Genomic DNA, 17,018 nt, shown 5'->3' with positions numbered 1-17,018 from the left:
GCCAAAGGATAGATAGATAGATAGATAGATAGATAGATAGATAGATAGATAGATAGATAGATAAGATTATTGAAACAGCGAGTAACAGTCCGTTTTGTATGTGCGAAATATATGTGTAATATAGACCTTGAAGTTCGTCATTAATATTTTACGCGTTGTTGGTTAGTTGTTGATCTGCTATTCTTTACGGAAAGGACAATTTATCTTATACGAATTGCGGTTACCTTTTTATGAAGACAGCTCTAATGTAGTGCAGAGAGATAGTGAGTAATGTTTTCTTCATTCACAAAGTCGTTAATCTTATTTCGGTTACATATTCGAGAATGTTATTAGCCGGATATCATCCAAGATATTAATGCGTACCCAGCATATCAGATAATGTTTATGTTCTCATAAACTTTGCTTTGGTATATGGAAATCGTTACTTGATTCTATTTGAAGATTAGAAATGTGAATAGGTGATTGTAAATCATGTATCTAGTTATAATGATGCATCTTGCATTTTTGCATGCTGTATAAACAAATAAAGACAGTGAAACTTAACTAGGAGCTATTTGACCATATACGTTCTGGTGGTTTCCCCTCCAAGGATCTTCATGATTCTTTTTGTTTTCTTGAAAAATGATTTTCTTGTTACAAATTCGGACTAAAAATACTGCCACCATATCGGGTGTGATGATTGTCACTGCGACCATATCAATCACCGTAATGTTGCCCTCATATGAAGCTGAATGTCTTATTGGCGTCATTCATTTTTAATTTACCCAAGCTGATTTTATGGGCAGGTTTGTGAACATTCAGATAGTAAGGTATTCCACTCAAGATCGTGACTTCGAATCCTGGTAGCGCCTGCTGTTCTTGAGCAAGACATTTTATTTCACGTTGGTTCAAGCCATTTAGCTGACAAAGGTGTGTAGTACCTGTATTTTAAAGACCAGGCTCTTTACATTCTTGTTCAAGCTGAATTCCCCCAAGAGTAACTATCGATTACTCAGCAACTTGCATGTTGATTTCGCGTGCAGACTGTTCCGTTCATCGGAACAACTGGAACCCTTATCATCGTAACCGACAATGTGTCTATGTGGGTAATTTTAAGTTGCATTTCTGCAAACTAAATTGCGCAGTTTTGAAGTGCTTTTCCATTGAGTGATAGTACTAATAACGGCTGCAATTCGTATCTACTTCATTCCAACTTCTGCTCATTTAATTCACCGGTTTCTCCAACCCTTACGTACTTGCTTTATTCTATATTAAATCATTTGTGGAGTTTGGACGATTAGTGCAGATCGTGCCGAATTTACAGAAACATATATTTAGAGGGATAAAGTTTAACATCAAATTAGACTGAAAGGGAAAGGTAAAAATACCGTATGTATTATTAAATCGACTTCTATTTTACAGTAATACAAAATTCAGGAATAGTTGTTGAAATTTCGTGCAACTAAATATCATTGCCAAATTCATGTTGTGTTTCTTTTGCAAACATAGTAACCGTAATTACTGCAGTGCCAAGAATATTTTAGTCTGTTATATTAGTAATTGCAGAGAAAATCTCTTTAACATGTCTCCAATAAAGTAATTTCAAATCACAATTTTACACGCAAGTTTGCATCTTAAAACCAACCTGAAAATCGGAAACCAATAGTGTATAAGCTTGTATGCATACACGCACAAACATAGCTATGCAATTATGTACACCTATGTGTGTGTACTCACACACACACATAATCGTAGGCAAATAACTGTTTGTAATTAACGAAAAATGGCTCAAATAATTTCCTTTCAATTTTCCTATTGGCATATTATCAATCCTATTACATTTCTAGATTTGAAATAGTAGTATCTACCGAAAATACCATTTACCATATGAGATCATCTCATAGTTAATTAGTAGGAATTAAAACATGTTACATGCAATTTTAGCGATTAATTAATACTTTAATGAGGGGCTATATTCATACGTTCCCATTAGTGTAGTGTTTAATTATAATTTTCCCCCATATTTGCGGTATAAATATATTATAAATAATCTTAATTCCTACATTACGTTCTTTACGCAAAAAAATGTAAATCAAATTGAAATTAGCCCCAGTAGAAATGCTGTGGTATTTCAAAAGTAATTAATACTACAATTTCTTAATTCTTCATTTTAACAACATCTTTACTACGAACAAGGCAGAGATAGAAAAGAGGAAATGCAGTGGAATAGAATCAAGAAAATAAATAAATACATGACTAAAAGAACAATAAATCTGGAAGGCAAAGAATATGAAGTTGGGAGAAGCTGAAGAGAAGAAAGGAAGTGAAGAAAAAAGATCCGGTATCCCAAACAAGTTTCGATTTTCCATTGTAGCAATCTTTAGTTACTCTCTTATTTTCTCAGTCACATGATTGAAACTAGTAAAACACTAAAGAAACTATGCCATTTTAGTCTCTCAAGCAACGTCGGGTAGCTCTGCTAGTTATTTTTAATAAAAAATAACTTATTTCCCTAAGTTTTAACATAATTTCTTTCGAAATAGTTACCTTGTGTAGCAATAATCTGGTCCCACTCACTGTTCCTGCACTTTTGGAATCCGGCTTGGAAATCTTTTTTTCGTAATCGAGTCGCGTTCTTTCTCAGATTCGCACTTGATCTTGACAATGGTGTTAAAACGGTAACCATAGAGTTCCTTTTCCTTTTGGGCACGACATGGAAGTCCACAAGTTCTAAATTTGGCGAATAGGTCAGGTGCAAAAGCGATACCATGTTGTATGTTGACGAGAAAATGACGAGTGAGGAGAGCTCGGTGACCGTAAGTATTGTCATCCTAAGGATTCCGATTATTCCCGCCCCGGGATCTGATCGCTTTTGTCGAATGTTCTCCTTCAAACGCCTCAAAACGTCGCGGCAGAACTCTAACTAAGCGTTTTGGCCTAGTGGTGGGGTCAGCTCAATACCGCGGATGTCAAAAAAAAGCGATGAGATTACTCTTGATTGTGATGTAGCACTGTCGTGCATTCGTCGGTCATGGAGATGAAGCGTACTCCATGGCGACCACTGCTGCAGTGTCTCAGGCTCCTACGCTTAGACCCAACTCGCGCACCGGTGATCATCCTCAACGTGAAGGACGAGTCATCAGCGTCAAATTCAAGGAGATCTTGACAAACTTCGAGGTCAGTGGATTTTCGCCGAGTAATGTTATAATTTTAAATGTATGTCAAAATCAGAAAAAAAAACAGACCATTAACTGATGCTGTGATTCAACTGAGTAAAGTGAAAACAAGTATTATGTGGTGTGTGATTGCGTGGAGGAGTGGCATGTGTGCACGGGAGTCATTTAGACAATTGTAAGATTCATTAAATGAAGGTATATTGATGTACATTTTATGTCATGGAAAATAAAATGTTATGGCATAAAAAATTCTTTTAAAAAAATCAGATAATCTGTTTCCTGCTGATTTTTACACGTTATTAAATATAATTAATTCGACAAACTTCTTTCCATTTTGCTCTGTTGGAATTGCCTAATTAAAAAATAAAATGCAGATAATTCAAATGTTTGTTGTATCTGACAACATGAAATACCTCCCATATTTGAAAATTGAACAAACCTAATGCTGAAAGTTTGCAATCTTCATGAGATTTAAAATTGAACTGTCTATGTAACTTAGAAACACTCTTGGAAACACATTTAGCAAATTCTAAATTTTTAAGCAGATAAAGCATTGGGTTTGCAACCAAGTTACCACGGTTAGTTTTAAATTAAAATTTTTTAAAAGATTTGATAAAAATAACAACTAATTAATCAGTAATGTATTCACCCTTGTTATATTTAAAACTTTTTCCCAAGCTTCAACAAGATTTTCAATACCTCGTTGGTAGAAATCACCCGATTTCGACTCGAAAAATTGATCCAACCAAGCTCTCAATTCTGCATCAGTATTGAACGAAACTCCACGCATAGCATTTGAAACAGATCGAAAGAAGTGGAAATCCGTTGAGACCAAATCAAGAGAGTACGGCTGGTCTGGCAGTACTTCCCAGCCATGCATTTGAATGGCTTCCTTGGTCATATTAGCGATATAAGGGCGGGCGTTGTCGTGCAGCAGACGAACTACATGCTGACGATTAGGACTTTTCTCTTAAATAGACGTGTTGAGTCATTTCATCTCTTGAACATAGAGTTCCGCGTTGACCGTTTGGTTCCGTTCAAGGAATTAGTAACGGATAATCCCTTCCCAGTTCCACCATGCCCACGACATCATTTTACGCGGATGAAGATCTTGTTGCACGCGTGGTGTCGCTTGTTTACCGATGTCATCAGCAGCTTTTGCGGCCTTAGAACCTTGATTATAAGCAAAAAGGAGGTGTCAAAAATGCTCGTTTTTCTTGACTTGACATTCCATTTTAATTATCTGAAAATAAACAAAAATTAACTAAAATTAACTAGAAAAACAAAGCAAAATATATTCCAAAATTATTCAAAAATAGAATTCTCGGAAAAAATTAATTCAATTCAAAAAATTTATAAACGCAATAAATTCCAAAGTTAAAAAAAAAAACGGCGGGATCATAGTTGCCAAACCAATATATACAAATGCATAAATAAATACATGTAACACATAGAGGCATGCGTATATACATACACACACACACATATATATATATATGTATATATACATACATGTATATACGCACACGCATATATATATATATACGCATTTATGTGTGCGGGAGCGTATGTATATACCTAGATGTGTTCAAACACGATGTTGAACATTTTCATAACATAGACATATATTTTTATTAAAATAAATAAGTAAACTCACATAGCCGGTAAACATTAAAAGTTTTCATTCTTTTACTAATATTTCAAACACATCTCTGAAACTGGATAGTATTTGCAGACCTAATGAGTATCTAGTGAATTTCAGTTATATATATATAAATGTGTAATATACTATTCTCTTTTGAAAAAGTTTTCTCTTATTTGATATCATTTTCAAGGTTTGATATCTAGTCACGAATGGTGTCATATTCTTTGGTAGACCTGTTATAAGCGGTAAAAAAAAATCTGTTGAATTATTGTGTATAACAGATAAAAAAATATATCGACAACTTTTACTGAGACGCTCCAGGAATTCTAAGCATCTACAATAAAGTGGAAAATAATATAAATAGACTCACTACAATGTAAGAAAACAATAACAAAAAAATTGAATAAAATGTAATGTTCCAAAATGTCCTTAAATGAAAAAAAAATATGGGAAAAAATATAATGAATGATATCTAATGAAAGGCATGACTAGAATAAACCGATATTCATAACTTCATCATTTCTAGAACATATTGTATTTTTTAAATATTTTACGCCTGTCATTTTTATACATTAGTCATTGTTTAATAATATCACGTACTATAGGTATCGCTATGGAAGTGCAATGAATAAAGGTTTTTTTTTATTGCTATACTAATGATTATATTTTATTTTGCTATGATGTGAGACTTTTTTTTTTTAAATATGTTTTATATTCTTTGAATACTTATTACTTTAGTAGTAATACAACTACTAATTTTTCAGGCCACTAAACCATGATTTGACTAGCATGATAGTTTTTAAGTAAACTTGGTAAATGATTACAAAAACCGTTCTTTTGGAGATAGTGACCGGAAGTTCGAAAGTTCTTGCTTCTGTTTCCATGCACAGTATTATATTTTTGTCGATGCGTAGTTTTATGTGAGTTTCGCTCAATGCTTCCGTGAATGAAAATGCTTGTTGTATTACATCGTTGTCAGTCGACGCTTATCATACACATTAACGCTGGTAGCGTCTCTAATGAAACTTCCATGTTCAGAGTTTGCATTCTAAATTATTACGAGTTCATCGTGTTGCATTATTGCATGTTCCTCAGGGAAATATAATTAATTGAACCAGTTATGTATAAAAACAATTATTTGTGCGACTGATGTAACTGATTGTGATGTGAGCATCATAAAATTTGCAACGATATTTGCTACATTTTTATAACGCTGTCAACACTTAATCTATGGTGCTTCCATTTTTATAACACACTGTACTGATCTAAGTACTTTTAGATTACTGGAATTTTTCACAAAGGAAAAATTACATTTGCTATGTGTTCTACTCATACTGAGTGTAAGGAAGAGAGTAACTATAGCATTTCTTCCTTACATAACTGATATGTCCTTCGGTTACGTTTACTACACAAATCTTAAACAATTATACAGCGCAGATAAATAGATGTATGGCTTGGTTTCGCCTTTGATTCAAGAAGTAATCTAATCACACCAGGATGCTTCAAGACAAATGTAGCATTTTTCTGAATGCAGTTTCTAACCTGCTACTTCATTACCAGGAAGTATACAGCACACATCATTTTAATTCAGAACACAGTCTGCGGCATTTTGTTTTTAGATACATCTAGGAAATCTAATTGACTGTTCCAGCTCACAAAGATAAAAGAGGCCTGTCATGACCACAAAGATCTTCATGACAACAACTTTAATATACGGAATAAAATAAACATAACCTAAGAATGTATCGTGTAACACGGACTATGTGCTTAGAATTATGTGAATATAACTTAACAATACAAATCTATTCCTAGAAATGCAAAACTGAAAATTAAAATTCGATATACATTTGCTGAAATTGCGAACAAACGCGAAGAGAAAATAATTAATTGAAAGAGAAACTCGATGCAAATTGACTATAAATTACAAAACATATTTATACTATTGACAGCAATTAAGTACACTAAAATCAACCGCTAAGGTAAATCGGTCTTTAAATTAGATTAAGAGAAAGCAATAGAGAATAAATATTGAAGCTCAGGGAACAGATATCAGGGGACAGAGTTTACACAGTAATGATCAGCAAGGTGTTAATGGTAGAAAATGTTTTCTATAAGTTATTATAGATTACGGTGGAGGCGCAATGGCCGAGTGGTTAGGGCAGACCGGGCGTTGTGAGTGTTTGTTGAGCGAGAACACCTAAAGCACCATGAGGTTCCGGCAGGAGTGGTGGCGAACCCTGCTGCACTTTTTCACCACAACTTTTTCTAACTCTTTCTTCCTGTTCCTGTTGTACCTGTATTTCAAAGGGCCAGCCTTGTCACACTCGTTGTCACGCTGAACCTCCCCGAGAAGTACGTGCTCAGCTACTTGCACGTTAATTTCACGAGCAGGTTGTTCCGTTGATCGAATTAACTGGAACACTCGTCGTTGTAACCGTCATAGTGTCACGTTATAGATCACAAGAGATTTATGAATTTGTATACTAAAGATATTTAATGTATGTTTGTAACAGTCAGTTTTTTCTCTTCCTCTCTGCCTCTCTGCCTCTCTGTATCTCTCTCTCTATATATATATCCATATAAGTATGTGCGTTCGTGCACATGTGTGTGTATTTGTGTGTATGCATATATATACTAATGCTGATCATCATTCACTGATACAAGTAAATTAAAGATATCGAAGAATTTGCTCAGAACCACATGAATTTGTTGACAAATGCTGCTTTTTTTTTCTTTTTATAGAGACAGTTTATATGATGAGCACAACTATCAACAACGATAAGTATATATTTTGAGGGCGAAATGTAAAGGGAGAGTTTAATTTTACAGAAAAAATACCCTGGAGCCAGTACTGGAAATTATTTTCAATAGAAAAATATTTAGTGTATGTTTTCTTTATGCATCCATATTATGCAAATTGTATCTTGCTTCTTTTGACACCCATTTCCGCGGTTTTACTGTAATAGTACACTGAAAAATTCTCATGCAAACTCAAATGCGCATTTGAAATATTTTTTAAATGATTTCGATCCTCCATTCCACATTAAGTTAGATAAAAATCAAACACTTTATAGTTATTCTTAAAATTCCTGAAGCATAAAAATTTGTCGTTCGAAATTTTATTCGCACACAAATATTAATATACAATTGTAAGCATGTATACATGTATGCGTGTATATATGTATATATGCGTGTATGTATATAATTAAGTACATGTATAATATCGTGCAGCCTAGCTTTGATACGCCCATAATCACTTTCAGATATAATGCAAATGATGGAATTGTAACTTTTCCTAGATATTTTTCCATATTAAGCGAGTGATAATACTCACAACGCATTTCAGCATGTTTGTTACGGATTAATCCATACAAAGAAGATTAGAAAGAAGACATGTAATCTTATGTTTCGAAGATTATACTCAGTGGTAATCTCTGATATCTTCAAAAACGTTACCACTTATAATTCTTAACATTACGAAGCACTTCTATAATACATATGCATAGATAGAAATAAAATAATTTAATACTATATAAAACATGCACCTTAAAAAGCGCATTAACTATATTAAATATATATGAACATAAAAACTCATATATATATATATATATATATATATATATATATATATATATATATATATACGTACGTGTGTTTTTTGTGCGTGTATATATGTTGTCATATGAGACATACTATATGTTTACAATATATATCATATTATATCACATTATATTTATATAATATCTATAAAGTATGGTTCCGATAACGTATGATCAGCAAAATGTATTTCATACATTTAGAGATAAATACCGTTTAATATAGAATGTATTAAAAGAAGAGCTACTACATAAATTCAAATACGTATTTTAAGATCAATGCAAGCGTATGAAGAAATTTCTATAGCCGATGTCGAGGACTCCAATCTCCCTGGATTGTTTGTTTTTTCTGACACATGAAATGATTTTGCAATTTACCATATTGGGTTTCCTAAGCTCACACTGAACCTTGTGGACAGAAGATCTCGCAAATTTCAGAAAGCAAAAAAAAAAAATATTCTAAATAGCCATGCTTAGCTTTAAAGCCATAATCACAGCATGCTTTTTTAGTTCATTATTTTCTGAAATAGAAGTTCAATAAAATTTAGTCAAATAAAATAATGACTAAGAATATGTGTCTTCAAATACCGACTGTACGTTGTATATATATATATATATATATATATATATATATATGCGATGGACTCTCCCGTCGTTGTACTAAGTACGAAAGTTCGACAATTTCTTACCAAAAAAACCACCCGGATGATTTGTATAAAGTGATGGAATGTGTGTGTAGACATAAGCTCACTTCCTCCATCAGATCAATATTACCTGTAGAGGTGCCACGAGTACCACATGTCAGATGTAGAAATTATCGCAATGCAACGTGAAATGAAGTGCTTTGCTCAAGAACACAACGCAACGCCGGATCTGGGAATCGAACCCATGATCTCGCAATCGAGAGTGCCTAAACCATGCACTTCCATGCACACACATATATATATATTTATGCGTGTGTATGTGTGTGTATTCTTAAGGACTCAAGTCTTCTGTGTTATATTTACATTACAATATTCTTAGAATTATATCTTTGGGTATACACTTTGCTGTGTAAATTCTCTTCATATCGAAGCGACATGACCGATAATGATAAGATTGTAGCACTCGAAGTTTGCTGGTCGTAGAACCCTGTATTTTACCGTCTAGGGTGCCCTCATGGTACCTTTTCTACTGCAGTGAAATTATTTCATTATTATTTTTCTTTGTGTGAATTTGTGTGTGTCAAGACATATATATTATACATACATAGAAACATATATACATATATATATATATATATATATATATAGTGCTGACACTCAAATACATTTTACATAACGCGCGCGCGCGTGTACGTGCTATTCTGTTTTCGAACTCCGTTGCAATAATTGAATAATTTTCTGTAAACATTGCAATCTCTACGAGAGGTACTGGGCTAAGTTATACCGTCTACTGCAAATACAAGCAATCTCAGCTACCTGAGAAAAGATATTTAAAATCTTTTGTATCTGCTTATCATTAGAATCTAAGTAATCGATTTTTCATTACTTAGATTTCTATGAAAATGTCACTGCTGAAATGATTTTGAAGTTCAATTATCTAAGAAACTTGTTTTTGATGATTATTACAATGTTTTTATTATCACAATAGAGGCTACTTACTAGAATCACAGTTACTGGCATCAGTTATTTAGCATTACAAAGACTTGCAGGACCAAAATCCTTTCCAGGAATTTAATTAAAAGGTATCTGTTTATTAGTGCCAATACTCAGAATATCCTTAGCAGAATCATACATTAACCACTACACGACTGCTGTAAAAGCTTTTGTGTTCATAAGGAAGGTGAGCTAGCTAGCGAGAAGTGAGCTTTTGTTGTGATGTCGGAGTCTAAGATGTGGTGACGATATCGTTTATGAAATTGTAGGGCACTCCTTCTCCTGACTATAAGCGTGTTGCAACTAGTATTAATTATGTATGGATATGAATGTATATACATGCAAACACGCACAGATATACACTCACATACGTATATATAAATATACATGTTATTTATATATATATATTATGTATATTATATACATAATATAAATAATATATATACATACGTATATGTGCATACATCTATTCGTATATATATATATATATATATATATATATATATATATATATATATATATATATATATATATATATATATGTGTGTGTGTGTGTGTGTGTGTGTGTATATATATATGCATATGTGGGCACAGGACGTCATGAAACGTGTACAACAACAAAAATATGAAGTAAGAGTACGTGGAATATGAACTAGTTTTTCGAACAACGAAAGACACAAATGGAAAGAAGACAAACATAAACAACTACCGTTTGTTAGTTCTTGGCTGTTTTTCTACTCTCGTATTTCGAGCATTTATGCATGTCTATCAATATATGTATGTGCGTGTGCATGTGTATATATATATATATATGGCAGGTGAAATATGTTGAATGACATATAACCTAAAGAAACAAAATTGCGCATCATGCAATGCCTTCACCTATGCTGAACGATTTTCCACTGATACTAATATAAATGTTGCTATTTAATGGTCTACGTCTATATGCGTTATTATCTCAGGGCAATATCACAATTAATTAGGCTTCCCGTGATGAATCTGTATTAAGTGCTACCGCTATTTTGAACAGATGATATTTGTTACACGTAGCAGATATATGTATATATATATATATGTGCCTGAGAGTATGTGTGCATGTGTGAGCGTTTGTGTGTATGTGTTTGTGTGCGCGTGTGTATGCTTGTATATCCATCCATCTATCTATCTATTATCTATCTTTCTATCCAATATATATACATACATACATACATACATACATACAAACATACATAGACATATATATATATATATATATTAACCAAAGAACTCATTAAAGTGTTAACCCGCTAGAAATAAGTGTTAAAACACTCATTTGGACGTATACGGGCGAGCGAAGCGAAAACAATCTGCCACATACTTATATAGTATAACGCTATATATTAATGAAATAAATCACGTGTATAGTTGTTTATTTGGGTGAGAGAGGGAAATAAAATGAAATGTTTAAATCAAATACACACAGGGTACTCCCAAAAATCCAAGGCAAATTCCCGCTACTGTTATTAAATATTAACTTGGCCTTTCTATTTCATCTAGTGTACTACACCCTAAATTTTTCTTCCACTTATTACTACTTCAGACTTACTCTATGAGAACGCTTCCGTTTATTTTTTTTTATTTTTAAGATTATAAAATGCCTCTTCAAATATCTTGACTTAATGTTGTAAGTATTAGGAATCGGCAAACATTCTGTCAATCATGTTCGTCTGTCGATCAATTTTTCATTGTTTAGCCAACGTTGCAGTCATTTTATGTCATTTTTCGGAAGCTGTGTATTTATCTTATCCAGTTCATGTCTCCTCTAGAACGACAAACTCTCTGAACATATCATTACAACATATGTAGATATTTATTCATACATTTTCACCAAATTAACATACATAAATACATAGATAGTTGCAGAAGCACGTACACGCATACATTCAAGCATACTTACATAGACACATACACAAATATATACGTACATACATACACACATACATGCTTACATGTATACACAAACATACATGCATACGCACACACACCCACACACTCACACATAAACATTAAAATCATTTGCTGGAAAAGAAAAAAAAATCCTCAACAGAATGACCATTTCAGAGAAACGTTGTATAAATTCCACCTGGTGCAGTTAAAAGCGTTTAGCGCAGGTTAGTGTTGTTGCAATTAGCAACTTGAAAGCTAAGCAGTTATCAATATACTGTATCTGCTTTTGCATCTATAGTAAAAATACATGTATATTTCAAATTAGACGTAGCATTACTCTAATTTTTATACTAATTATACATATAGATTCTCGATGATTCATAAATGCAAAATTTCAGAGCTAGTAATATCCACTTCTGAGAGCATGTCGAAGAAAGTTTCTGAACAGCTTCATTAATTTTTATATGTAGAATATGCATTGATTTACATTAATTCTTGTAAATTTATAATAAAGGTCAATTACGTACTTCGTGCAGCTGTTTATTCTTTCTAATATATAATATATTCCAAGGCGACGAGCTGGCAGTAACATTAGCACGGCGGGCGAAATGCTTAGCGGTATTTCGTGTACCGCTACGTTCTGATTTCGAATTCCGCAGAGGTCGACTTTGCCTTTCATCCTTTTGGGGTCGATAAATTAAGTACCAGTTACGCACTGAGGTTGATATAATCGACTTAATCCGTTTCTCTGTCTTTGTTTTCAAATAAACTCACCTCTCATGAACATGGTTTCCGCCTCGACATCCGAAACTCGGAGTTTTATCATGGCTACCGGATAATTGTCACATATTATATATATATATATATATATATATATATATTTATATATATATATATATATATATATATATATATATGCACAAAGTAAGGTCCGAAAAATAGAACTACCATTTCGACCTAATATTTACATGTTATCGATAGACAATTTTTGTTCTCACACTAACTGCTACATATACTTATTGTATTACTTCTTTGATAATACTTTTGCTGGATCTCAGGTGATACAGATCAAAAGCACAACAATCGCTGGAAACATTATTTATGGTTAACAGATGAAAGTAACTTTACACTCCGTATAAATTATCTGTTATCAAAAGCGGCCACAAGAAAATCTTTGCAAGAATTTCTTCAAACGCATTAGTAACATAATTATATAATTTGCATTTACTTGAAAATTACCACTTCATTTGCGCGATAGAAATAATCATCAACAACAGGTAAAATGTCGACAATGTACATTTTTTAAAATTCCAGTCAACAACACTGTAGAAAAAAATTACAGTGTAACGAAATTTCATCAATAACCCACAAATGAATAAATTAAGACGAAACGGTATAAAAACGTCAAACAGTAACCATTTTCACTGCTTATTAACTTTGCTGTGTCCCGGATCTACTAAAGCTAAACTAATAAAGCAATTACCAAATACGTAACCAATATTTCCTCTAGGATGACGTTAGTAATTGGGTTATCTGAAGCCATTCTAGAAGTTGTTAAAGCCGCATTTGTAAAATAGGCTAGAAAAGACGGAAACGATTTTGCCTAATTGGCGGTAACACGAGATGATTAGCTGCAAGAGGTAGCTGCGGAAAGCACCAGAATGACGGCGGGAACATAAGCAGTACATTTTAGGGCCAGATTTTTGATCTTTTGTGAGACTAATTCGTGCTAAACAGTTACGAAATGCCTAAGAAAGTCAAAAAGGATATCTTACGTGCATGACCTCTAATTGTAATGACGATGTTATAATTTATTCCGCTTTCAAATTGTGGCGGATTTGTACATTTTGTGTAGCCAAAACTGATCAATAGTCAAGTTAATAGTAACATATTTCTGTAGAGCTACAGTACATAAAGCGAACATAAAATTTCATATTATGTATTTTATGTTTTGTTTTGTTTTGTTTTTCTATTGATCACGTCACTGAATTATTTAAATGCAACCAACAATCAACCAGCTTCACTAATGAACTTCGCAATCTAATTTTATTTAATTTTCCGCACTAACTATCCTAATGCCACTGAATAGCGAACAGCTTGCCCTTACTGATCATTCAACCATAACTTAATAATCAAATGAAACAAAATTAATCCCCTCCTCCATTTAGCTAACGGTGTTTGGTAATAGTGACTCTCCTTACATTCCGAGTAAATGATGGACACTACTATTTCGATGTTTATTCACACATAATTAAACATTCTAAAGCTATACAATTGACCACAGCTCGTTGAAAGAATTAGATAATAAAAGAGTCTCACTCTATTCCTCCTTAACATAAGAACATAACCCCTCTTCCTACTTAATCACGAAATCGTTAGAAATCATTAGTGATTCAATATATGTATTTATCACCAAGCATGCATAAAATACTAACTTTATACATACATACATACATAATCTCTCTCTCTCTCTCTCTCTCTCTCTATATATATATATATATATATATATATATGTGTGTGTGTGTGTGTATGTGTGTGTGTGTGTGTGTGTGCATATGCATTTATGTGTGTGTGTGTGTGTACCACAGTAAGCATATAAATGTGAAACGAGGTGGGAAAAATTACTACTCCAATGCAGGAGGTAGAGAAATATACTTTATTATTACAGCTAAAAAAAAGCCTATATGAAAGTGTACCGAGTGTATTTGTGTATCGAGAGAGAAGCAAAGAAACACCAACAGCAAAGAGATACTGTGATGCTGCGATTACCATAGCGAAGTCAAATAAAGCTAAGAGTAAAGACCGAGAAAAATGACAGAGACACAGAGTAATATTAAATAATACTGCTGAAGTGGAGCAAGGTCGAATAGAGGACGAAAGGGAAAACAATTCTTAAGCTACAGCTTGAAAGTGAGAAGCAAAACTCAAGAAAACCTGAGCAAATGAGAGTTGTGTTACACCATGAAGCCGAGGAAGAAAAAAAGAGAGAAGATTGATAGAAATAAGACAGAGAGCACCTCAAGGATTAGATAATGAGACTGGCGATGAAAGGGAAACGAAATTAAACAATATAAGATATACAGCTGAAGTAATAAAAATCAGATGAAACCGAAGGCGAATGGATCGTTAGAAGAGAAAGTTAGAAAATATATGCTTAAGAATGATTACAGAATGAAAATTTCAATAATAGAAATATATGTACAAACTGGCATTATTAACGGCATGTGTATCCTAGATTATCAATAATACATAACGAATGTATATGCGTAAAATACTCGAGTCAGCAGTATATTCAAACTTTGGTACCAAGAATGCAAAGTAACTGTATTTAAGTAATTAAAATAATACAATGTTCTATTAACACCTTCCGCTAAGCAAGATATAAAATACAAAACTCGGCATTAATCACAATTCTATTAACAGTTGATCAGATAAGAAATAAAACCTTTAACACACACATATGTATGCCCGAACGTATTATGTACGCCCGCATGTTCTTAACGCAGTAAACACTTTTGTTCATATATTCAAACCTGACAATCTCGGTATACGCTTTGTCTATTATATTTTCTTTCACTTCCGTCTATTATGTTAGGAGAATGCGAGTTGACACTATTAAACGAAATGTTATCTTTTTACATAATAAGGTTTCTCCAGTGTGCCACTGAATTCAGGAAATTTATTTTCCATTCAGTGAAGGGTTGCTGATTTGCTGAGACGATAAAACGGCTGATAAAATGCAGTGTGACATTTCATTAGATATATTTCTATTTTTATTCCGTATTTTAGTGTGTTCGTATAAGCCTTTCATCGTTCTGCCGTAAACAAAATAAAGTACCAGTCAAGTACCGCTGTCAATTTAATCGACTTTGTTTTCCTTAGTAGGAAAGAGAAATTTATGACTTAGCAGCAATGTTAAAAGTCATAAACGTTATATTGAGTGTGCCGTCGTTAAAAGTACAATATTTTACAACTGCCCTGTTTCAAGGGTTTATAGAATCATCATGTTTAACTATATTGCCTCTTCATATGGTGCTGGTAACTGAGTTGAATCATTTCAAGCATTGTGCAGAGAATATCATTCCCCATTGATATCGATTTTGTTGAACATAGTGCTAAAGCTTGATGCAAAGACCTGCTTCGGACATTGATATATATAGAGGATGTAGTGAGAGCGAGAGAGAAGGAGAGAGAGAGAGAAGGAGAGAGAGAGAAGGAGAGAGAGAAGGAGAGAGAGAGAGAAGGAGAGAGAGAGAAGGAGAGAGAGAAGGAGAGAGAGAGAAGGAGAGAAAGAGAGAAGGAGAGAGAGAAGGAGAGAGAGAGAGAGAAGGAGAGAGAGAGAGAATGAGAGAGAGAGAAGGAGAGAGAGAGAAGGAGAGAGAGAGAAGGAGAGAGAGAGAAGGAGAGAGAGAGAAGGAGAGAGAGAGAAGGAGAAAGAGAGAAGGAGAGAGAGAGAAGGAGAGAGAGAGAAGGAGAGAGAGAGAAGGAGAGAGAGAGAAGGAGAGAGAGAGAAGGAGAGAGAGATGACAAAGGCTGCGACGAAAGTATGTATATGTGTGTGTGCACGCATGTGTCTGTGTATGTTTGTGAGTGTGTGTGTGTGTGTGTGTGTCTGTGTGTAAGTGAAGGTGCCTTAGTTAGTGTTTAGGATATTTGACTCAGTCGCCCATGATCATGTGCATATATTTATATATATATATATATATATATATATATATATATATATATATATATATATATATATATATATATATATATATATATATATATATATATATATAATTGTATATGCATATATATAAGCGGAACTATTCACTTGATACATCCTGCTAAGGCCTCCGTCGGTCGTGGCTGACCATGGATGATGTCATCCGTCTGTTGAGTTGTCTATTCAGTTCTTGCAACGCCTCCTGTGGCTGTAGAGACCGATGCGAGAGTGGCAGTCACGTTTGCAGTCACGTTTGCAGTCATGTTTATGTGATTCCGAATAGAGTGGTCACACACATACACATATGTGTGTGAACACCCTATTTGGAATCACATAAACACATACACACAC

At 33.6% G+C, this 17,018-nt stretch overlaps 1 long non-coding RNA gene across 2 annotated transcripts in view; it reads right to left on the bottom strand.

The window, feature by feature from the left end:
* Positions 1 to 2,132: 2,132 nt before the first annotated feature.
* LOC128249521 (uncharacterized) overlaps positions 2,133 to 17,018 on the bottom strand; it is a 71,404-nt gene continuing 56,518 nt past the window's right edge. For both annotated transcript variants that reach the window (XR_008265648.2, XR_016244475.1), the window contains one exon: positions 2,133 to 4,398. This is a non-coding gene — a long non-coding RNA (uncharacterized LOC128249521). The remainder of the gene's footprint in view (positions 4,399 to 17,018) is intronic.

Source organism: Octopus bimaculoides, chromosome 15 (assembly GCF_046866305.1).
Source record: "Octopus bimaculoides isolate indiv1 chromosome 15, ASM4686630v1, whole genome shotgun sequence".
Classification (NCBI taxonomy): domain Eukaryota; kingdom Metazoa; phylum Mollusca; class Cephalopoda; order Octopoda; family Octopodidae; genus Octopus; species Octopus bimaculoides.
This window is presented reverse-complemented; position numbering and strand designations above follow the sequence as displayed.